Raw genomic sequence first — 23,700 nt, 5'->3', positions numbered from 1 at the left:
TTTTGGCAAAAACAATTAAAGACTACTGTTAGTCCTAAATTTGTTTAGAATTTGCGTTTTCTTTAATTGTTTATATTGGGAATTAGCTTTTGCTGGTAGTGCTATCACATTTCTAGTGACTTTAATATTTTAAGGCCTTTCTGTACTTTTGTTCTATTGTAAGACTCTCCCCTTTCTCTCTCTTTGCTCCCCCAAGCATTAAACTAGGTCCATTTAATTAGCAGATTTATGGCCATGTACTCCAAGATAGGTTTTTTTCTAATTAAAATCACTAGGCGTTACTTCATATTCCATCAGGTATTCTTGCTCTAAAGCATAATCATAACCAACTATCAGCTCTCTTATCTCAGAAATAATAATTTGGTGCTATCTGGAAATAGGACATACAACTCAAACCTCCAAAATAATGGCTCTTGACCAATTTTTGGACTAATTATGGTCTCTTTTTCCAGGAAAAAATGCTCATAAACAGCAATTTTTGACTCCATCCTTCTAGAGCTATGTATGTTAGCAAGAAACTGTACTTCAGGTGACTAGCTCCATTTACTTTTGAAGTTAACTTGCATTTTTATGTGACTACCACTCTAGGACAACGACCACCCCTTATTTTCCTGAGTATCAGGGTTTTGGATATCACAGGTACTAAAATGTAAGTAGAATTTAAATTCCTGAAGTCAAAACATAGTAAAGAATGAGAAAATAGACTATTAGTTTTAGTCATATCAATATATAGAAAAGGTAACATCAAACTCTTGAAATTGCTCTCAATATCCAGCCCATTTCAGTAAGAGCAAAGCAATTTATAGAATGTTTGTTTCTTTTATCTCCAAATTGTGGAGACTCTTTTATGTCATGTGGAGACTTACATGCCAGAAATGGTGATCACCTAATAAATGATCACTGGTGATCACCCAATGAAAGTCTAGACAATATCATTAAGCACAAGAGTGGTTTCCTGAATTTGCTATCCTGAAGCACATACTTGAGTCTGAACCAAAGCCTTAGGACCTTCCGCTCCTATTATGTTTTCTTCATCAAGCTAACTATGCTGAGTCCTTTAAAATGAATCCTCCATTCAAGAGTAGTGCCAGTAGTAGTGTAGGTCAATATAATAACTCCTTCCTCAATTTGTATCCAATTATCAGACATCGAATATTTAATATATCTATTCTCTTTCTTCATCTATTAAAAAACTGACTCATGTGAACCTGTCTTATCATTAAGGTAGCTGGCATGAAAAAAACATCCAGTGGTCAGTCTTACAAATGGAATGGCTTACTCAAATGACCATGAGACATTTGGCTTTTAAAGAGATCTTTTTAATTTGAGGTCAGAAGCCAGCTGTCAATGAAGCTTCCCAGGAGTTAAGTCTATCTCATACAATGGTTGCCTAGTACCACACTATGCATAGTCCCAACCATGCAGAAAAGGAGTCTGGAGTTTCTCAGTTGGTATCACGGTCAAGTTCATGTGTCAGCTTGGCCAGGTGGTGGTACTTGTTTGTCTAGTTGGGCAAGTTCTGCCCTGTTTGTTGCTATGAAGACATTTCATAGAATTAAATCATGATCACATTGGCTGCATCCACAGCTGATTCCATTTGTAATCAGCCAAGGGGAGTATCTTCTGCAGTTTGTGATGCTTAATCTAATCACTGGAAGCCTTTTAAGGAGGATTCAGAAGAGACAGGCTCTCTTCCTTCTTCAGCTGGCTAGCTTCTACAGTGGCGTTTGTCCAGACCCTCCATCAGAGTTATCAGCTTCATAGCCTGTCCTATGGATTTTGGACTCAATGTTCCTATGGTTATATGAGACACTTTTACAAATTTTATATTTATGACTATTTCCTGTTGATTCTGTTTCTCTAGAGAACCCTAACTAATACAACTTGGTACCAGGAGTGGTTCTTAAGAAACAGAGTCTTAAAAATGGGTTTTTATGATTGGTTATCTACTCTGACTGGACTCAAAGGCACTAAGGACTCTGATTCCTGTAGTCAGAATTATACTGCCAATCCATGGGGAGAGTTGGCAACAGAGATAGTCAAAATATCACCATTTGATTCTTCTAATGCTTCACTTGTGTGAAGCAAGGCTCTGGGGGATAATGTTTTTAACACTTTATGGGGTTTTGTGGAAATAGGAGGTATAGAGATGTTGGTTGGTTGTTGTTAGATACACAGTATACATTCATGACCGAAAGGAATGGGCTTAAGGCTTCAAATGAGAAGGTTATGCACTGTGTGACAGATGTAAATGCTTCTATGAGTGTCCTGAAGGAAAATCCTATTTCATGTAGCTGTGGACTTGAAAGCTCCAAAAATCAGACTCAGAATCTTATTGTTATAGTATCAACTTTACAACGTAAATTGAAATCTCAGTCTTGTGTGGTGACTGCTGTTAAAGTGAGGGCATTGATTGGAAAGGAGTAGGACGCTGAAAAATGGAATGGCAACATATGGATTGATAATGATGTCAAGGGTGAGGTATGAAACCCTAGGTCATGCTGTGTCTTCTCTGGATAACCCTGTAATAGTCTGCCCTGAGGACATAGGTACCCCACCTCCAACCTGCCTTGAGGAGTCGGCCACCCAACTCCCCCCTGAAGGGATTAGCCCTAGCGTGATTAATCCTGTTTCACCAGATGAAACTGCAAATGAATGCCCTGAAGCAAATGGTTTGGAAGATATTTCTAATTCTTTTCATGACCCACCCCCACCACCCCTCATTTCTTCCAGGCCTATAACTAGACTAAAGTCCCAACAGGACCCTAAAGGTGAGGTACAAAGTATCACACATGATGAGGTACATTATACTCCAAAAGGGCTGTGTGAATTTTCCAATTTATATAGACAGAAATCAAGGGAATATGTGTGGCAATGGGTTTTAAGGGTGTGGGATAGCGGTGGGAGGAATATAAGGCTGGATCAGGCTGAATTTATTGATATGGGCCCACTAAGCAGGGATTCTGCATTCAGTGTTATAGCTTGAGGGGTTAGAAAAAGCATTAACAGTTTGTTTGGATGGTTGGCTGAAATATGGATCAAAAGGTGGCCAACATTACCTGAGGTTGAAATGCCAGAACTGCCTTGGTATAATGTAGATGAGGGGATCCAGAGGCTTAGAGAGATTGGAATGTTAGAGTAGATTTATCATGAAAAGCCTGCTCTTACACCCCAGGAATGTCCAGGGATGCAACTTTTACCAGAACAGTGAGAAATAAATTTGTGAGACTAGTGCCATCATCCCTGAAGAGCTCTGTGGCTCTTCAGTGCTGAAGAGCACTCACTCCTCTGAGTGTCAGATATTACTGTGGGAACTTCTGTCCCTGAGCTAGAATCCTTAAACATAATGGGAATGGCCAGATCCTGAGTTGGCAGAAGCCAAGTGGCAGCACTTAATCACTAAAGACGGGGTGGACGTGGCTATTATAATAGACAGCAAACTCAAAGTAGGAGTCAAAATAATCTGACTTGCCGAGAGTTGTGGTGTTGGCTAATAAATCATGGGGTACCTAGAAATACAATAGATGGGCAATCTACTAAATTCTTGTTCAAGCTGTATAAACAAAAGAGTTCTAGGTCAAATGAGCAGAAGTCTAACTTGAATTACAAAAACACAGAGTCACAGCCTCTTAAGCAATTTCCAGACTTGAGACAGTTTACAGATCCAGAGCCCCTTGAATGAAGTAGAGACCAGGTCCCTTTCGGGGAGAACCCAGTTGCACTACCACAAATTTATACTGTTAATCTTCCTCCAAGCCTTCCCCAAGGACACTGATGGCCTTATACCAGGGTAACTGCATTGGGGAAAAGGAAATGGTTGGACATTTTGGGGATTATTAGACACTGGTCGAGAAGTGACATTAATTCCTGGGGACCCAAGACATCATTCTGGTCCACCAGTGAGAGTTGGGGACTTATGGAGGTCAGGTAATTGATGGAGTTTTAGCTCAACTCCATCTCACAGTGGGTCCAGTGAGACTCTGGACCCATTCTGTTGTTATTTCCCCAGGTCCAGAATGCATAATTGGCATAGACTTACTGAGCAACTGGCAGAATCCCCACATTGGCTCTCTAACTCATGGAGTGAGGGCTATTATGGTGGGAAAGCCCAAGTGGAAGCCACTAGAACTGCTGCTACCTAGCAAAATAGTAAATCAGAAGCAATAACAGATTCCTGGAGGGATTGCAGAGATTGCTGCCACTCTTAAGGACTTGAAGAATGCAGGGGTGGTGATTCCCACCAGACCCCCTTCAACTCTCCTGTTTGGCCTGTGCAGAAAACAGAAGGGTCTTGGAGGATGACAGTGGATTATCATAAGCTCAGCCAGGTGGTAACTCCAATTGCAGCTGCTGTTCCAGATGTGGTATCATTGCTTGAGCAAATCAATACATCCCCTGGTACCTGATATGCTGCTATTGATCTGGCAAATGCTTTTATCTCAATAGCTGTTAGTAAAGACCACCAGAAACAGTTTGCTTTCAGCTGGCAAGGTCAGCAATATACTTTCACTGTCCTACCTCAGGGGTATTTCAACTCTCCAGCCCTATGTCATAATCTTGTTCACAGAGACCTTGATCGTTTCTGCCTCCCACAAGACATCACACTAGTCCATTATATTGAAGATATCATGTTGGTTGGACCTAGTGAGCAAGATGTAGCAATTACTCTAGACTTACCGGTAAGGCATTTGTGGGTCAGAGATTGGGAAATAAATCCAACAAAAATACAGGGGCCTTCCACCTCAGTGAAATTTCTAGGTGTCCAGTGGTATAGGGCATGTCGAGATATCCCTTCTAAGGTGAAGTATAAATTGCTGCATCTGGCCCTTCCTATGACCAAAAAAGAGGCACAATGCCTAGTTGGTCTCTTTGGATTTTGGCAAGCAACATATATTCCTCATTTGGGTGTGTTACTCTGGCCCATTTATCAAGTGACCAGAAAAGCTGCTAATTTTGAATGGGAACCTGAACAAGAGAAGGCTCTACCACAGGTCCAGCTTCTGTAAAAGCTGCTTTGCCACTTGGACCGTATGATCCAGCAGACCCAATGGTGCTGGAAGTGTCAGTGGCAAATAGAGATGCTATTTGGAGGCTTTGGCAGGCCTCGATAGGAGAATCACAACACAGAACCTTAGAAATTTGTAGCAAAGCCTTACCATCTGCTGCAGGTAACTACTCATCTTTTAGGAACAGCTTTTGGCCTGTTGCTGTACCTTAGTAGAGACTGAATGCTTAACTATGGGCTACCAAGTTATCATGAGACATGAGTTGCCTATCATGAGCTAAGTGTTGTCTGACCCACCAAGCCATAAAGTTGGGTGTGCACAGCAGTACCCCATCATAAAATGGAAATGGTATATATGAGATAGGGCCAGAGCAGGTCCTGAAGGCACAAGTAAGTTACATGAGGAAGTGGCCCAAATGCCCATTGTCTCTACTCTTGCCACATTACCTTCTCTTTCCCAGACCAGAGCTGTGGCCTCTTGGGGAGTTCCTTACAGTGAATTGACTGAGGAAGAAAAAACTTGGGTCTGGTTTACAGATGATTCAGCCCACTATGCAGGTACCACCCAAAATTGGACAGCTGCAGCACTACAACCCCTTTCTGGGGTGTCCTTGAAGGACAGTGGTGAAGGGAAATCCTCCTGGTGTGCAGAACTTTGAGCAGTGCACTTGGTTGTTCATTTTGCTTGGAAGGAGAACTGGCCAGAGGTGCATTGCATATGGACTCGTGGGCTGTTGCTAATGATTTGGTTTGATGGTCAGGGACTTGGAAAGACCATAATTTGAAAATTGGTGACAAAAGAGGTCTGGGGAAGAGGTATGTGGATAGACCTTTCTGAGTGGGCTAAAAACATGAAGATATTTATTTCCCATGTGAATATGCACCAGAAGGTGACTTCAGCAGAGGAAGACTTTAATAATTAAGTGGATAACATGATCTATTCTGTGGATACCAGTCAGCCTCTTTCCCCAGTAACTCCTGTCATTGCCCAATGAGCTCATGAGCAAAGTATTCATGGTGGTAGGGATGGAGGTTATGCATGGGCTCAGCAACATGGACTTCCACTCACCAAGGCTGACCTGGCTACAGCCACTGCTAAGTGCCCAATCTGCCAGCAGCAAAGACCCACACTCAGCCTCTGATATGGCATCGTTCCTCTAGGTGGTCAGCCAGCTACATGGTGGCAGGTTGACTACATTGTACCACTCACTTCATGGAAGGGGCAGCGATTTGTTCTAACTGGAATAGACACATACTCTGGATGTGGGTTTGGGTTCCCTGCATGCAATGCTTCTGCCAAAACTACCATCCATGGGCTTACAGAATGCCTTATCCATCATCATGGTATTCCACACAGCATTGCTTCTGATCAAGGAACACACTTCACAGCAAATGAAGTGTGGGAATGGGCACATGCTCATGGAATTCTCTGGTCTTACCATGTTCCCCATCATCCAGAAGCAGCTGGATTGATAGAACAGTGGAATGGCCTTTTGAAAACTCAATTACAGTGCCAACTAGGTGGCAGTACCTTGAAGAGCTGAGGTAATATTCTCCATGAAGCTGTATATGCTCTGAATCAGTGTCTGCTGTATAGTGCTGTTTCTCCCATAGTTCAGGATCCATGGGTCCAAGAACCAAGGGATGGAAATGGGAGTGGCACCACTCACTATTACCCCTAGTGATCCACTAGGAAAATTTTTGCTTCCTGTCCCTGCACCCCTGAGGTCTGCTGGTCTACAGGTTTTAGTTTCAAAAGGGGGAGTGCTTCCACCAGGAGAAACAACAATGATTCCATTGAACTGGAATCTACGACTGCTGCCTGCTCACTTTGGGCTACTCATGCCCCTGGATCAAAAATCCAAGAAGGGGATTACATTACTGGCTGGGGTGATTGACCCTGACTATTAGGGGGAAATAGGACTGCAACTACCCAATGAGGTAAGAAGAGTTTTCCTGGAATATAGAATATTCACTAGGGTGTCTTTTAGTACTACCATGCCTTGTGATTAAAATCAAGGGAAAACTACAACAACCCAATCCAGGCAGAACTACCAATGGCTCTGAAACTTCAGGAATGAGGATTTGGGTCACCCCACCAGGCAAAGAACCACAGCTAGCTGAAGTGCTTGCTGAGGGTAAAGGGAACATGGAATGAATATGGAAGAAGGTAGTGGTCAATATGAACTATGACCACGTGATCAGTTACAGAAACGAGGACTGTTTTGTTCTTGTTATAGTATTTAAGTTTTAAGATACCAAGTTGAAGAATGAATATTACTCAAGGACTTGCACCCTATTCTGTGGAGATTTAATGTGTTTCCTGTTATATGCAGGACAGTTGAGTTTTGTTAAGTGAGGGAAAAATGTATCTTTTATTGTTTTCTATTTAGAAATTAGGTGTGGTTTAAGGTGCTGAGTATAACTGCCAAATTGACAAAGGGTGGACTGTCATGGTCAAGTTCATGTGTCAACTTGGCCAGGTGGTGGTACTTGTTTGTCTTGTTGGGCAAGTGCTGGCCTGTCTGTAGCTATGAAGACATTTCATAGAATTAAATCATGATCACATCGGCTGTATCCACAGCTGATCCCATTTGTAATCATCCAAGGGGAGTATCTTCTGCAATGAGTGATGCTTAATCTAATCATTGGAAACCTTTTAAGGAGGTTTCAGAAGAGACAGGCTCTCTTCCTTCTTAAGCCAGCGAGCCTCACCTGTGGAGTTTATCCAGACCCTCCATCAGAGTCATCAGCTTCACAGCCTGCCCTACAGATTTTGGACTCTCCATTCCCACGGTTATGTGAGGCACTTATATAATTTTATATTTATGGATATTTCCTGTTAATTCTGTTTCTCAGGAGAACCCTAACTAATACAGTGGAGTATAAGGTTGAAGAATTACCCAGTTGCTGCAGATGACCCAAAAGCTGTTTTCCATGAATTACTTTATGACCTCATTTTAGCCTATCTCTGTATATGCTCAGTTGTTCTGCTCCAATACTTCATCTGCAGAATGGCTCCACTTTGCAGTTTCAGCCAGTCCCAGCCTTGGTACTTATACAGTGATGCTTTATCAATGGCAGTAAACACAGTCTTTATGTTATGGGCATATGTAACATGCTTACTGAGCTGCATAGGCATTTCTCCTACACAGCTCTACAAACAACCTCCACTGGTGTTAGAGACTCTGAACTCTTTATTTATACCATCCACTTGTCCTTGAACCCATCGTTTGAGCTGCAGGCCCTGAGACTTAACAAGATCCAAAGTCCTTGTCAGAGCCCACTCAACAATCACAGCCTCACACTGATGTGATTCAGTTGTCTCTAGCTTGTTCATTCCCATTAAAATGTAAACAGTGCAGTTGATCTATTAATGTAAGCTCAGATATCAAGCAGATAATTTTGGCAATATGTAGTTTTACTTATAACCATAACTTATTACATTAATAACGTAAACATTCCTGGAGCATTCAGGAAATTGTTAGCAGTTGAGATATTAGGATCTATCGTCTCTACAATTGCTCAGAGCTGCACAAATCTTCTTAAAGTGGTCATTAGTGCCAAAATAAAGGTAATTTTTTTCCCTTTGTGTAAAATGTTATTTCAATTCAAAAGTATAACCTTGATGAGGAACTGCATTCAAGAAGTGAGGTTGAAAACACATTGAACAGACATTTCAATAAAGGCAAAGAAACAAAAATCTAATGGAAGATACTAAAGTCATATACTTCATAGCAGAAGGCAACCAGGCTTCTAGTATATGCAAAAAAATATTTTCTCAGAGCAAAATTAGTCCTATCAGTGCAAGTCTCACTGAAGTGAAAGGTTATTTAAAAAGAGTAACATAGAATAACAAGGATTAAATTTATATAAAAATGAGAATCGTAAGAGTAATATTTTTTTCCATTTTTCTTTTTAAAATGCCTGCAGAAATAGGAGTTTTATAAAGAAGCAGATCCTTGTTGAGGGATTTTGTTCATCTGACTTGAACTTATTCTTTCCATGAGAACTAATCACAACACAGCCTGGCATAGTCAGTGTAATTAAATCTTTGGGGGAACTACGCAAGCTAGTATTCCAGTGTTTATAATCCGATTTTTAAGGCTGCGTTTACCACAGAGAAGACTAAAGGTTTCAATTCATCTCTTTCCTGTAGCATGCCTCATGGGGAGAATATATTGTCCGTTGTGATTTTAAATGGTTCTCCTGCTGGTGGGCTTCTATAGGTATTTCTCAATCTTTTTATAACCTCTGCCCCTCTTTGATAAAGGAAAATATCATGTTTCTCTGAAAATTATACTATGTCCTGCCTGTGAAAGGGGAAGACGAAGATGGGCAAAGAGAAAGTTCATTGCCTGAGTTATTTTCTGTTTTCTGAGTTTCATTACTAGCCAAGAAGATTATGTTAAACTTTTTCTGTAGCTTTTGGAAAGTCTTTTATAGTTTATTTGTTTCTAAATATAAAAAAAAAATACTGAACATGTTTTTTATTTTAAATCTTTTATGTTCTATTCTTAGATATGCAAGAGTATAGCAGTTTGTCCTGATGAATGAAAATGTTATTGTTTCTCAAATTCTTAAAATAAACCACATTTTTGGAGTCCAAGATATGTTTTTAGCTGCCTTTGGGGAATGAAGGATAGATTTGACTTATGCATACCTCAAAATTATAATCTAGTTTCTTAGATATTGAATAAATGGTTTTGGGACAAGATAGACAATATCTAGCATTGAAGATAAAAGACAATTTTATCATCCCACTTATCCAAGCAAGTGAAAAATGGAGGACTTCTAGAGAGTATCTTGAAACTTTTAGTAATCACCAGTTACTAATACTCTGAGTGATATTAGGCTTTCAATTTTTTGCATGTGTTCTTTAGTTGGTGTTCTAGTTTACCAGCTGCCGGGATACAATATACCAGAGACAGAGTGGCTTTTAAAAAGGGGAATTTAATATACCACTAGTTTATAGTTCTAAGGCAGAGAAAATGTCCCAATTAAAACAAATCTGTAGAAATGTCCAATCAAACCATCCAGGGAAAGATACCTAGTTTCAAGAAAGTCAATGACATTCAGGGTTTCTCTCTCAGCTGGAAGGGCACATAGCAAAGTCTGCTAGCTTTCTCTTCTGGCTTCTGGTTTCATGAAGCTCCCCGGGAGGCATTTTCCTTCTTCATCTCCGAAAGTTGCTGGCTCATGGACTCTCTGCTTCATGGTTCTGTGGCGTTCTCTGCTCTCTCAGAATCTCCTCATTCCCCCATCATTCTCAAAAGGAGCTCTCTACTTCGTGGTTCTGTAGCCTTTTGAAGCTTCCTCCAAGATACTTCTTTTATAGGACTCCAGTAAACTAATCAAGACCCACCTGGAATGGGTGGAGGTCTCCACCTAATCGAGTTTAATACTCACACTTGATTGAGTCCCATCCCCATGGAGATAATTTAATTAAAGTTTCCAACATACAGTACTGAACAGGGATTAGAAAAAATGGTTGTCTTTACAAAATGGTATTAGGATTAAAGTGTGGCTTTTCTAGGGTACATTAATCCTTTCAGACCAGCACAGTTGGTAAACTTCTTCATTGTCTGATAATAATGTACCTTATATACTTTAAATATGTGGTTCTTAAAATCTCAAATTGTTATTAAAACTTTCATTTATAATAGTCCCAAATCTGGTTTATGTGATTACTCATGATCAGTCATTTTACTTAGAAAACTAGAAGATTTTAAATGGAATTTCTGGACTTGTCCTGCCCTCTGATGTGTATTGATGGGACACTCCTCTTTGTTTAGTCCACATAACCTTTTTTCTTTCTTTAGTTCTTTCTTTTTTTGCACTCAATTGAAATCATTGATTAATTTATTGAAACACCAACCATGGTGAATTACCAACATTGAATTATCAACTGGATGAATACATTCTAGCCTGGTGCTATGTGTTAAAGAGTGGGAAGTCAATTCAGTAATCAAATACTTGTACTTGATATTTTTGTGTTAAACTCCTTCAGTTTTATGCTAGCATTCTAGAAGCAGCTGAAATGTTTCCTCCACAGTGGATTTTTATTTTTATTTTTTTCTTATTAGAGAATTTGTGGGTTTACAGAACACTCTTACATAAAATACAGGATTCCCATATGCCGCTCCACCACCAACATCTCGCATTGGTGTGAAACATTTGTTATAACTGATGTTAGCACATTATACACTTAATGAAAGTCCACAGTTTAATTTAGAGTTCATCATTTGGATAGTGCAATTCCAAGGATTTTTAAAAGAAGGTTTATTCTGTTACCATATAAACAATCTAACATTTTTTCATTTAATCATACTCAGATATATATTTACACATAAACCTTTGTAAAATTTTTTGTTCTTATCTCTAATCCCCTGGACAAATAGGATAGCCATTTATTCATCTCTTGTTGTGTTCCAGAAACTATATTAAACATTCACATTGATGAACCCAACCCTCATACCAACTTCTGAAGCAGCAAGTATTATCCCCACTATCCAGATGAAGAAACTGAGACTCAGAAATATATTTAAATAACCTCCCCAAAGTCACTCAGCTAACAAGTGGTGAAACCAGGATTCCAACCCAGAATCTATCTGACTCCAAAGCCCATGATCTGCAATGTAACCCTATATGGGACAAGTAATACTTGAACTTTTTCCTATAGCTTTCTGCACCTTTTCACTAGGCTGTTTCTGGAGTCAATCAATTTACTTGACCTATCTTGTATGGACTTTCGATAAATATTTCACACTACTTTGGACAATATGCATGTCTCCTATTGATACCTTCATGCTTCTTCTCCTTATCACTTGAGACTGTTGCCAAGCAAATCCCTGTTATAGTTTACAGACCAGTTATAGGTGTTTCCTGTATTTTCAACCACAGGAAACAATGAAAATACCCTCCCTCCAAAGAAGAAATGTCCAAAAAGAACAGGACTAATCCAAGTGCCTTTTTGCCTTTTCTTATTTATATATTTTTCCTCAATGTCTTATTTCCATGAAGACTTTAGCCAAGAGACCTGAATATTACTTTGAAAGGGTTCATATGTCTTTTATCACCTTATAAGACATAATAAGGGATAATTTTAATGACTCTTGAATTTTGATGAAACCCTCTTTTGTTTAAGTTTCCATTCAACACTCTGCAGGTGGTTTTAAATCCACAAGCCTGTCATTTATTAAATGCTCAAAAAATATTGGAAGAATAGACTATTTAACATAAAAATGTTTTTCTTAAGATTAATCTTGGGCTTGGAGTTGTGATAGTTATGTTCAGGTGTCAACTTGGCCAGTTGATGGTGCCCAGTTCTGTTACTGTGGACTTAAATCATCAGCATGTGAATTTCATCTATGGCTGATTACATCTATATTCAGCTAAAAGAAGTGCTTTCTGCAGGGAGTGACATTTAATTTAATCAACTCGAAGCTTAAAAGGAGAAGCCAAAAAAGAGAGAGAAGCAGCTCAGAACAGCTCAGCTCAGAGCTCAGAACTGACATGACACAGATGTTTGAAAATGCAGAAACAAAATGCCCCAGGGAAAGCCTTATGAACCCAGGAGCTGGGAGAGAAGGCCAGCAGATGTTGCCATATGCCTTCCCATGTGACAGAGGAACCCAGATGAAGGTTAGCTGCCTTTCCTCTGAAGAAACTGTATATTTGTAACTAAATAAATCCCCTTTATAAAAGCCAATCCATTTCTTGTGTATTGCATTTTAGTAACTTTAGCAAACTAAAACAGGTGCCAAGCACAGTCTTAGTTACTGTGGTCAGGGAGGGCATAAGAATAGAAATTGTCTTTTCTTTTTGTCCAGTAGACTCAAATTTTCTCCTCTTGGAACTTGTTCTGTGAATGAAATAGGAATAACATTTCCTAAGCTTAAATATTCAGGGAGATAAGATAGGACATAAAAAGGTTATTGTCTGACCTGAGTTAGAACAACATGACCACTGTTTGACATAATAAACTTCTTGCATGAGAAAAATCTGGGGCATTGCTATTACAAGATATGGGGATGATGACTGTGTGCTTGGGAACAATTTTGCTTTTCTGCATATTGAGAGATATTGACAGGAAATTAAGAACCTGTCTTGATGGTTCTTGATGATGGCAGTGAAGGCTTTGTGCATTAAAATACACTATCTGCATTTTCTTCAGTGAAGGAAACCAAGTTTGATGATGAAAGTCATTTCTTTTAAGTGTCTTATTTTCTTTGCAATAGCCCCATTTCAGCTTTTGGTCTTAGAACTTCCTGATGATGAAGATAATTAATGTTACTAATGCTCTAGAGCTGAGAGATAAAACCAAGCTTGGCAATTGAACCAATTTCTTTTCTTGATAGTATTGTTGGTAGTGAGTTGACTCTCATAAAATATGCCCGTTAGAATTCAGCTACTTCTGAAATAAGGGAGTGTGTCACTTTTACATGCTGAAGGATGAATGTTCTCTGGAAGAGATGTGAAAGAAAAAGAAGTTAGTTTAAGGCATTTGATATCCTAGTTACAGAAAATATATTTAAGAAAATACAGAGGCAAATAGATAAAAATAAGTTTTTAAATACTAACATTTTATGAATTCAAATAACTGATACAGTCTTTTTCACTTAAAATTGCATACCCAAGGAAACAATGTTTGGTCATATCCATGGAGTAGATTTTCTTTTCAGAAAATTCAAATGCAAAGCCTAAACCGAGTTATACTTTGACTGAAGTATTTAATGAATGCATTGATTCATAAATGCTGGTAGTATTTTTAAAGTAAATGTCAGTTGCATTGAATTATTAATCAACTGAGAAGGCCTACAGTTTTGAGTTAAATTTGTATTTTAACCATTTATAAAGTTATTTATTTTAATAGTATAGGAAAGATTAGTTTCATTGAGGTTTTCACTACTGAAATAGCGGAAATATGGAAAATATGTTGCACAGTAATTAGACGTTATCTTTTAGATTCTGAAATCTGAAAATATAATAAAACATTTTTATTCAGCTAGTTCTCTATCTCTAAATTCTTGCTTTATGTGATCACCAGATCTAATACTATGTTGCAGAGGCATATTGCTGTTTTTCCAGAATTCACTTATGTTCTCAGAACAATGTTGCCTTCTTGGAAGTGGCCCTGCTAGATGGTTTTCTTGTTTTACATAGTCTCAGATTATTTTGAGTTTATAAAATGGAAAATAGTTTAGTTCATTTCCTAAATATTTATGTAATTTCTCTATGCTAGGAGCAGGGTAAGATACAAAATTAATACCCATCCTAACCTCAAAGGAGATACCATCTGGTAGGAATATTTTGAATATTTGAATAGTATTATTAGCTTTTTACAATGAATGCTATGACACATCTTCAGTTTATTCTAATAACTCTATGAAATAGAGTACTTCTGTACTGAGAATGTACAGAATTTATTTACTATAAATAGCTGGTGTCAGAATCTACTAGATAGAGAATCTTCTCATACCTTAACCTGAGAATGTTAGGAGTCATACGGCTCTAGTTCTTATTGATCAGGTACCAGCTATGTGGGACTGGGGTCCATAGATGATCTCTAATAGTCCTTCTAGTTCTGATTTTCAAAAATTTCCCCCAAGTGAGGTACTATGACAATCTGTAAAAGAAAGACCTTGCTATTTAGAGCCATAATTTTCTCTACCTTCTCTTCCTGAGTTAATACTCCTCTGCTTCTTTCTGCAAGTACAGGTAGAACTGGGCTTTTCTAAAGGAGCCTCTTTAATTCTCCTTTCCTAATTCACTTCATTACAGGTCAGTACTTTCATCATTTTCTTCAGTGTTTCACTGCTGTGGTTCTCTTTTTCAGAAGTATATTTGGTTCCTTTGACCACGTTAGGGCTCTTTACATTAGAAAACACACTGAAGTGTCTTCAGCAGCAGCAGCGTTTGTTCTCTAAGGACTCGTAAGGGTTTAGATCACTTCCACATCATCTTCCATGACCTGATTAAGACTATTCAATTGTGCAAACCATGGAGTATTGAGAATTTGAGGCATATCAAGTTCAAGACTAAAGAAATCAGGTTCACTTTCAAATTACACTTCTTTCCACACACCGTTCGTGTCACTTTTCCCAATTATTTTTCAATATTTTTTCTTAAACTTGTGGTATGATTGTGTCAAAACCTCTGATAGATGTCACTCTTAGCCTTAGTTATCATAGATGAACTATGAAAAACGGATGCTACACCCAGTCCATATTGGATGCTATCATTCCCTGCTTCATCCATTGCCATATGAATTTGGGTTGAGTGGAGGAAACAAAATTTAATGATTGCTGCCAAGGACTCAAAGTTTATTGAATGACCAGGGGCATTGTTCAGGAGTAGCAGCTATTCTTCCAATAGCTACTAACAGTTAAGCAATAATAGCAAATCAACCATTTACTGAGTATCTCAGATAACACTTGTTCCTTTTGATTACCATAATACCAGCAAGTTGCTGTTACCCCTCCTATGTTGGATAGTTTTCTGTGTGATGAAAGCTGGAGTTTTAATTTTAAATTCCATGTTGAGTTTCCTCTAAGTATAAGAGTGAGGTGCTTGTGGCTGTCCTAAAGCCAAACATGGTCTCTCTCTCTTTTTTTTTTAATATATGAATAAACATACAGGAAGGTATCTGTTTCCACATTAAAAGCAAATTGCAGAGGACATTTGCCAATTTCTGTTATGAATTTGAGAAGGCCAGGAAGTTCTCTGCTGCTAGCCTGTGTATCCTCCCAATTTTAAAATTTTGGTGCTGGACAAGTATCTGTAATATTTAAGTCAGCCAAATTAACCATGCCTGGCATTTAAAATTCCTTCAGTTGTACTTTTATAATCCCATAAACTGAGTGCCTTATTTATTAACACTCAGTGGCCACGAGTATAGTAGAAAGGGTACTGGGGTGCTCTGTTCAGGCAGATGGGGTTGGAGGGTATGCCTGTGTGCACATTGGTGGTTGGGGGAGGGTGGGGTACTGATAAGACAAGCAAGCAAAAACTCATAAAAATCGAACTGAAGATGTGTCATAGCATCTTCAGCACTTAGGCTGGCTGGGTATGCCCCAGTGAGAAAATCTTCTGTCTGCTGAGTTCTTGGATTCCTTCCTCTGCAAGACTCTATCTGATGAGTACAGCTGATGTCACCTTACTGTCACCCTTACAACCTTTCAGAAGCCATCTCTCCAGTGTAGCCTTCCCTGACATCTCTAGATTCCAGGCAGAACTAGTAATAGCTTTCTTCTCTGTTCTTAGCTCATGTTACATGGTAGTGATAAATATTATAGCGGGTGTTTGAAAATCTGTCTCCCCAGCTAGAGTGTGACTTCCTTGAGGGAAGCAGCTCTGTTTTGTACTTTTTGGTAGAGGCAGTGTAGTAAATTGGAAGAATCTGAACTTTGAAGTTAAAGCTGGGTTTAAATAAAATCCACTGCTTTTTATAGTGTTTGATAAGTACAAATGCATCATTCCCATGTATCTCACCTAAAGCCTAATACCTGATGAAACATAAGAAGCACTGAATATTCTCATTTCTTTTCAATCTAGAATATCCTGGTAACCTAAAGCCTCTCTCTCCCCTCTGAATGTTGACTCATTCTCAGTGTGACTTCCTAACAAGGTCATAAGATACCTTGGTGATGGCCAGACTTGATGACTGAGGATATTCAGAGAAATATTAGGGGTTCAAGTGTTTAGGAAACTATAAAAAAATTTTCATCTCTATGTAGAAGGTTAATCCAGATCACCTTGTCCATTCCACAGATCTGAGTATTCACTATACATGTGCTTACTGTGACAGATACAATCTAGTGGATGGCAAAGATTCTTTTTTTTTTCATTTGGGTGCATGGTCCAGGAATCAAACCCGGGTCTCCTGCATGAAAGGCAGGCATTCTAACCACTGAACTACCCATGCACCCAATGGCAAAGATATTAATACAAAATTATAATTTAAAGTAAATGTTATGAAGGAAGAAGCACAGGCTCAGATCCTGAGTTCCTTTCCAAAGCTAAACTATCTGATTCAATGTCAAAAGTTCTAGGAAAGTAGAAAATTGATCCATAGATTGCAGATGTAAATTTCAAGATTCTTTGCAAATTTGTTCAAATTTGCTTGTTTAACCTTTTGTTCTACTTCTCTCTGATGGGCCCATATAGTTAGTCTTCTCTTGATGTCCCAGTAGGCATCCCTGTGTCTATACACATGCTTTTCCCTTTACTTGGAACATTCTCCATACTACTACTTAAAATCCTGCTCATCATTCTGAGCCTGATTTCCACACTTCTAAAATGAGTGGATGAGACTAGATGATCTTTAAGATTTCTTAGCTCTAAAATATTTTGATTCCTTCAACCCTGCCAGTAAAGCAGTAGGGCAGATTGTGCTCCTTACATTTTCACTTCTTTATTTTATTTTCTGTGCTTGGTTATCATGGCTATGATTTACTGCTTTTAACTTTTCCTGGCATTAGGGTTCCAAGCAGAAGAAATTGGAATGTAGGCTATGCATTACATGAGAAGTTAAATGTTTTTGAAAGGGTTTTGAAGTGTTGAATAGGAATATTGTATTAAAAACATTCCACCAAATGAGAGAAACCTGGAAACTGGACAAGCTGCAAATGCGCAGATGGTATTATAACCATCAGTCAAATAGAGACCGCAGCCCATGTGCACAGATCGATGTGTCATGTGTCTCTTTATACCACGATGTACCATGAAGTTGTCAGCAGTTGTTATCTCTGTATGTATTGCCTCCAGGGAGCAGAGTCGAATTGCCCATGTTATGCCCAGAAAATTTCAGTTCAGTCTGTACCTATTTAAGATGTCTCGTATGAGAGAGAATGCGCCCACATATGAGGGAGATACAAACTGACATAAAGTGGTGGGTTTGTTTGTAGGTGAGTTGATGGGGGGAGGGTCAGAGAGGAAGATCCCCTAGCTTTGTAGTTGTCTTAACCATCTCCTATTTTTCTGTTATTGGACAATCTATAAACATAATAATTCAATGTGTTCAATATCACCTCATAAATGTTTACAATTAAAATGTGGACAAATCTCGCTGCCTCAGTCAACACCAATTTCAAAGAATAACAGCGAGTCCTCTAGGTAAGTATGATCATGAGTCAGTCAGCCATTCTGAGCATTACAGAGAGGTGTTATTTCCCAGAGATAAGGGAACAAAGAGGTCTTAATATCCGGCTCAGCCAGGGCAGGAAATTGCCTACTTCCTGAGCCAATGTGGTAGAGGCTATAGGATGGGAGCCAGATATTGGAGGGAGGAGGTGAGTAAGCACTGGAGACCTCAATATTTTATCATAGGGCACATGGACTTTGTATCAGAATGTCAGGAACTCATTTTGTCTTTACCATAGAAGGATGCTTGGTAAACAATTCCTGACACTAAAGCATTCTTGTAAATGTCATGGATGCACATTCATTTTGACAGATGGACATTCTCAGACATTTATGCTTTTCATTCCTGAACATCTCTCAGTCAGTGGTGTGTGCCAGTGTTTTAATTTTAAAGACTATCAATTATCCTATTAATTCTAAATTCTGCTATAAAAGTGTAAAGTTTCCAGGTGACCTCATATCCCTAGTCCTAATTACATACAGCTGTTTTTACAGACATCTATCCAACCCCAATGACACTAACTAACTAGTTTGCAAAACACTTAACTTCACCAGCTTTCTTTTCCTCATTTGTAAATCCAGTGTTGAATTAGATGATCTCAAAGGTTTGTTTCTAAAGAAAACAAATCTTTTTTTAACTGCATCTGGATCTCTGGACCTCCAATTATCAGGTCACAATTATGTGACATTGGGAACATCCCCTAATCTCCTCAAGTTGGTTTCAACATTTGTGAATGAAATAATATACAAGTTTTAGTATTGCTACAACAGTAAATGACATGAGGCATTAAAGTGTCTGGCACTCAATTACTTAGTTGCTGTTCCCTTTCCCTTCCTGCTCTTCCTCTGGTGTTCTGCGTATTTAACAGACTTGTATTAGAGAAATAATCAGTTTCTGAAGGTCGTGTTGAAAGAACAGAAGAGCAAGATTAATTTAGAGGAAGATCTAAATATGTGTTGAATTTTGACAAAAATAAGGATGAAGGTGCATTTGAGACGGGGAAGATTGTAATCAAAAGTGTGGTACTTCTTCCAAAAAGGTGTGTTTGGGGAACAGTGAAGTAGTCTGATGCTATTGACAGATACTATGTGGACTGTAGGAACAGTGGTTAAGGTATATGTTCTGTCTATCTCTTAATCTGTTTATCTCTATCTATCATCTATCTCTATCTCTATTGTATGTATATGTATGTACATATTTATTTTTCTTTCCATTTTTACACTAATGTTTGAATATTATATGTAGTGTTCTCTCTATTTTTTTAACAACATCTCTTGAAAATCTTCCCATAACTTTATGTAAAAAGCTTTCTTATTCTTTATTTTTATTCATAATATACCATTATATAAATGTACATTATGATTTACATAAGCAACCTTCTGTTGGTGGAAACTTTGCTTTATAAACAAAGTTACAATGAATAATCTGTATATATATCACGTTTCACAAGTATGAGTAAATCTGTAGACTATTTCCCTAAGTGTGTAATTGCTGGCTAAAGAGTATGTGAAATTGTAAGTTTGATAGGTATGGTCAAAATGCCCTCTAAACAGGTTTATTAATTTAAATACACATGCTCTATGTATGAGTGTTTGTTTCCCTGAACTCCGTATTTTCATATTTCCTGAATGTTGACAATTTTCTAGGTAAAAAAATAATATTTTGGTGTACTTTAAAATAGCACTCCTTGAACATTTTAAAAATATAGGCATGTGTATTTTCTCTTCTGTCCACATCCTCTACTCATTTTTCTACTGGATTATTGATCAGCAAGGACTTTTTACATATTAGAGAAAATACCTCTTTGTTTCTTTTGCAAATGTTTTCTCCCAATATTTTGCTTGATTCTGTCTTTGATTATCGATTCTTGCCATACAAAATGTTATTTTATTGTTTATATCATCAAGTTTATCAATCCTTTCTATGGCTTCTGTATTTTGTTTATGCCTGGAGCAACTTTTCTCAATTGAGAGAACAAATTTTTTTTTTATGGTTTCTCCTACTACCACTTTTATGATTTTCTTTGTTATATTTAAGTCACTAATCAATTTAGATTTTTTTTCTGGTGAAAGATGTGAATCCAAATGTATTTTTTCTAGGTGGCTACCTAGCTTTCCCATCACAAATTATTGCATTGTTCATATTTTCAATGCCACTTTAAATGTTTCCTCTAACTTTTACTATAAGACTATATGTATTTGGATCTATTTCTGGATTTCTTTTTTCTCCCATAGTTTTGTCTCTCTGCTTATATACAGCTACCAAATTTTTAATTTTTAACAGATTTGTAATATGCATGTAAATCTGATAGGAATACTTTCATTCTTGCTAGTTTAGTTTATCAGAACTTTTCTGAGAAATTGTTACTTGTTTATTTTTCTGTATGATTTTTACAAACAACTGGTCTAGAACCATCATGATCCTCTTAAAAAATACATCAAATGTATAAATTAACCCACGTGAATTGATATCTATATATTTTTGGATACTTATTTTCAAGAACATGACATTTCCAATTATTCCAGTATATATGTGTGTATGTGTGAGTGTGTGTATATGCATGTGTATGTGTTTATGACTTGCAAGAACAGTTTTACATTTTCTTCATATTCATCTTTTCTATTCCTGTTAGGTGAATTCCTAGGTAGTTTCATTTTTTGTTGTTCTTATAAATGGTATATTTCTGCTATTAGATCTCCCAACTAGTTACTATTTGTATATATAAAGCCTGTCATTGTATTTTTTTTTTTACCCAAGTGCCTTACTGAATACTCTTACTGTTATAATAATTTTAAAAAATAATTTCCTTGTTTTTTCTAGGTATACAGTATCATCTATAAATGATGATAATTTTACCTCCTTTCCTTTTTATCCTCATAACTTTTTTTTTTATTGAATTATGTTGGCTAATACCCCTAGGACAATGTTAAATGATAGTAGTCATAATAGATATCTATAACTTGTCTATGATTTTAATAGAAATTATTCTCTGAAACAGTTTAAATATTGGAATTATCAATTCTTTAAAAATTACATAATTTGATGTTTGACATGTATATTTTTTTGCATTATAAAATATAACTATCATTCCATTTTATTAAAAGTTTTTAAAATCGAGAACACATACACAGTGAACTAAGGCAAGAAAAAGTCATGTAGGGCAATGTTCTCAGAGAGAAACAATAAAAACAGATGGTATAACAAGAATGACAAAGTTAAAACTAAACAATACTGACTTCCATAAATACAAGTGGACAAATCATTGTGGTGGTTTGAAGCTTTATGTACCTCAGAAAAACATGTTCTTAAAGTTAATCCATTCTTCTGGGTGTGAATCCATTGTAAGTAGGACCTTTGATGAGGCTACTTCAATTAAGAAGTACTCTATTGCAATCAGAATTGCTCTTAATCCTAATCCTGGACTCCTTTAAAAACAGAATGAATTCAGATATGAGAGAGAGAAAGCCTCTGGCAAGCAGCTAGTAGCTGAAATCAGTGGAACCTGGGCGAGAAGGGAGAGACCATGAGACACTGCCTTATCATGTGGTAAGCTGAGGAGCAAGGATAGTCGGCAGCCAGCCCCAGAATTCCACTTGTTGGGAAGAGAGCATCACACTAATGATGCCTGGATTTGGACGTTTTCCCAGCCTCAAAACTGTAAGTGAATAAATTCCCATTGTTTAAGCCAAACCATTTTATGGTATTTGCCAAAGCAGCTTAGAAAACTAAAGTACTCATCTATTAAAAGAAAATAATGTCAGATTTGGACATAGCAAAAACTCAACACTATGCCTTATATAAGAGTTATACTTAAACAGGTGTCTTGGAAGAGTTTTAAACGAATAGTTTATGAAAAAGGAAAACAAATATGGTTTAAACAGATAAATTATGCTTAATCCAACCCATAGTAGAGAAATAAAAATTACAATAATAAGTTACCCCTTTTCAACTACCAAGGTGGAAAAGATCATGAAGTTTAATAGCATAATGTGTTGTGAGTGATTAGAGTGAATAGAGTGAGTGAATCAGGCGCTGATATACAGTTGGTGTGTACATTGTTAACCTCTCTGAGGGACAAATGGTGATGGTTATCAAAATTACAAATGCATGTAACCTTTGTCCTCTTATTTCCACTTGTATAAATTTACTCTATGAGTGTATTTGTACATGTGTATTTGTGAAGATATTTGTTTCAGTACCGTTTGTAGTATTAAGAGTCTTAAAGCAGCCTAAATGTCTAACAATATAGGCCTGGTAAAATAAGTTGTGGTACATTCATACATGGAATAATATGAACCCCTTAAAAGGAATAAGGCAGTTCTTTAGACATAGGTATGGCATCACTCTGAAATATGATTTTAAGTTTTAAAAGCAAGGAAGAGGACAATGTATAGTAAACTACTATTTAGTATGGTAGTTTATACTATACTAGTTATAAAATATGTATATAATATGTTTATAATATTTTTAGTTATAAAATATGAATGTATTATGTATATGTACGTATACACACAGAGACCCACATATATACACATATACACATAAATGCCTCTGTCTGTCCATCTATCTATCTATCTAACCATCTATCTATCTATCTATCTATCTATCTATCTACTGAGAGACTATTTTTTTATGTAAGGATAACTTAGAAACTGTTCAAAATGATTGCTTCTCGGTAGGACGATTAAATATTTGGGTGGGGAAACAGAAATAATGCATATTTGCTTATCAAAATATACCCTTTGGTACCTGTTGAGCTTTGTGTCTTTCACATGACTTTTAAGAGTAAAGACAAAAGAAAAATATTTCAAACATTTAAATTCTTGAGATTTTATTTCCTTCATACCTTTACTGAAAGAACCATGGAAAATATATTCCAACAAGAAAAAATATAGTAAATACACTGAACTTTAGTATGTTCTAGGCACTATTCTCAGTGTTTTGAATATATGGTCTAATTTAATCTTCACAATATCTGGAAGAGGTAAGATTTATTATCATGCCTTTATTAATAGTGTGGGAATGGAGATTTCCAGAAGAGAAGTAGATTTCCAGAGGTTGCAGGATTAGTAATGTCAGTGTGGATTTGCCTCCAGGCAGGCTGATGGTAGAGCCTGAGCTCTCAGCTTGCTGCTATGCTATACTGTCTTTGCAGATGTAAGAGTGGAATGTAAAAAACAACTGTAAGTAAGTAAACCAGTAAAACACATTCATCATTCTAAGTTATTATTTTCTATTAAAGTAGTTATTGCTTTCTTTGTTATAAAAGTGGATCAAATCTAATTAACAGTAGATTGGCAGGATGCTTTTGTCTTATTTGGGAACAGAGTAGAAATACTATTTTCCTTATTTATTTATTTAATTTTTAATTTTTTACCCCAGCAGAGAAGAAACCCAAGACTGTATTCTTTATTTTTTAAAGAGTTGAGAGAAGACTTTGTCTCCAAGTCAGACAGAAGCCACCCTCTTCCAAGTCTTTTCTAATAGTTGCTCAGCCAACACTTGCTGGAAGGAGGTGAAAGGGGACAAGCTGGACTCCAGAGGATTATGA

At 37.3% G+C, this 23,700-nt stretch overlaps 1 long non-coding RNA gene across 7 annotated transcripts in view; it reads left to right on the top strand.

Annotated features, from left to right (window-relative positions):
• LOC143680606 (uncharacterized) overlaps positions 1-23,700 on the top strand; it is a 218,510-nt gene that overhangs the window by 27,883 nt on the left and 166,927 nt on the right. For 2 of the 7 annotated variants that reach the window (XR_013174080.1, XR_013174081.1), the window contains exon 3: positions 21,587-21,806. The exons of the other annotated variants lie outside the window; for them this stretch is intronic. This is a non-coding gene — a long non-coding RNA (uncharacterized LOC143680606). The remainder of the gene's footprint in view (positions 1-21,586; positions 21,807-23,700) is intronic. 7 annotated transcript variants of the gene reach the window in all.

The sequence above is a fragment of the Tamandua tetradactyla genome, chromosome 4 (assembly GCF_023851605.1).
Source record: "Tamandua tetradactyla isolate mTamTet1 chromosome 4, mTamTet1.pri, whole genome shotgun sequence".
NCBI lineage: Eukaryota > Metazoa > Chordata > Mammalia > Pilosa > Myrmecophagidae > Tamandua > Tamandua tetradactyla.
This window is presented reverse-complemented; position numbering and strand designations above follow the sequence as displayed.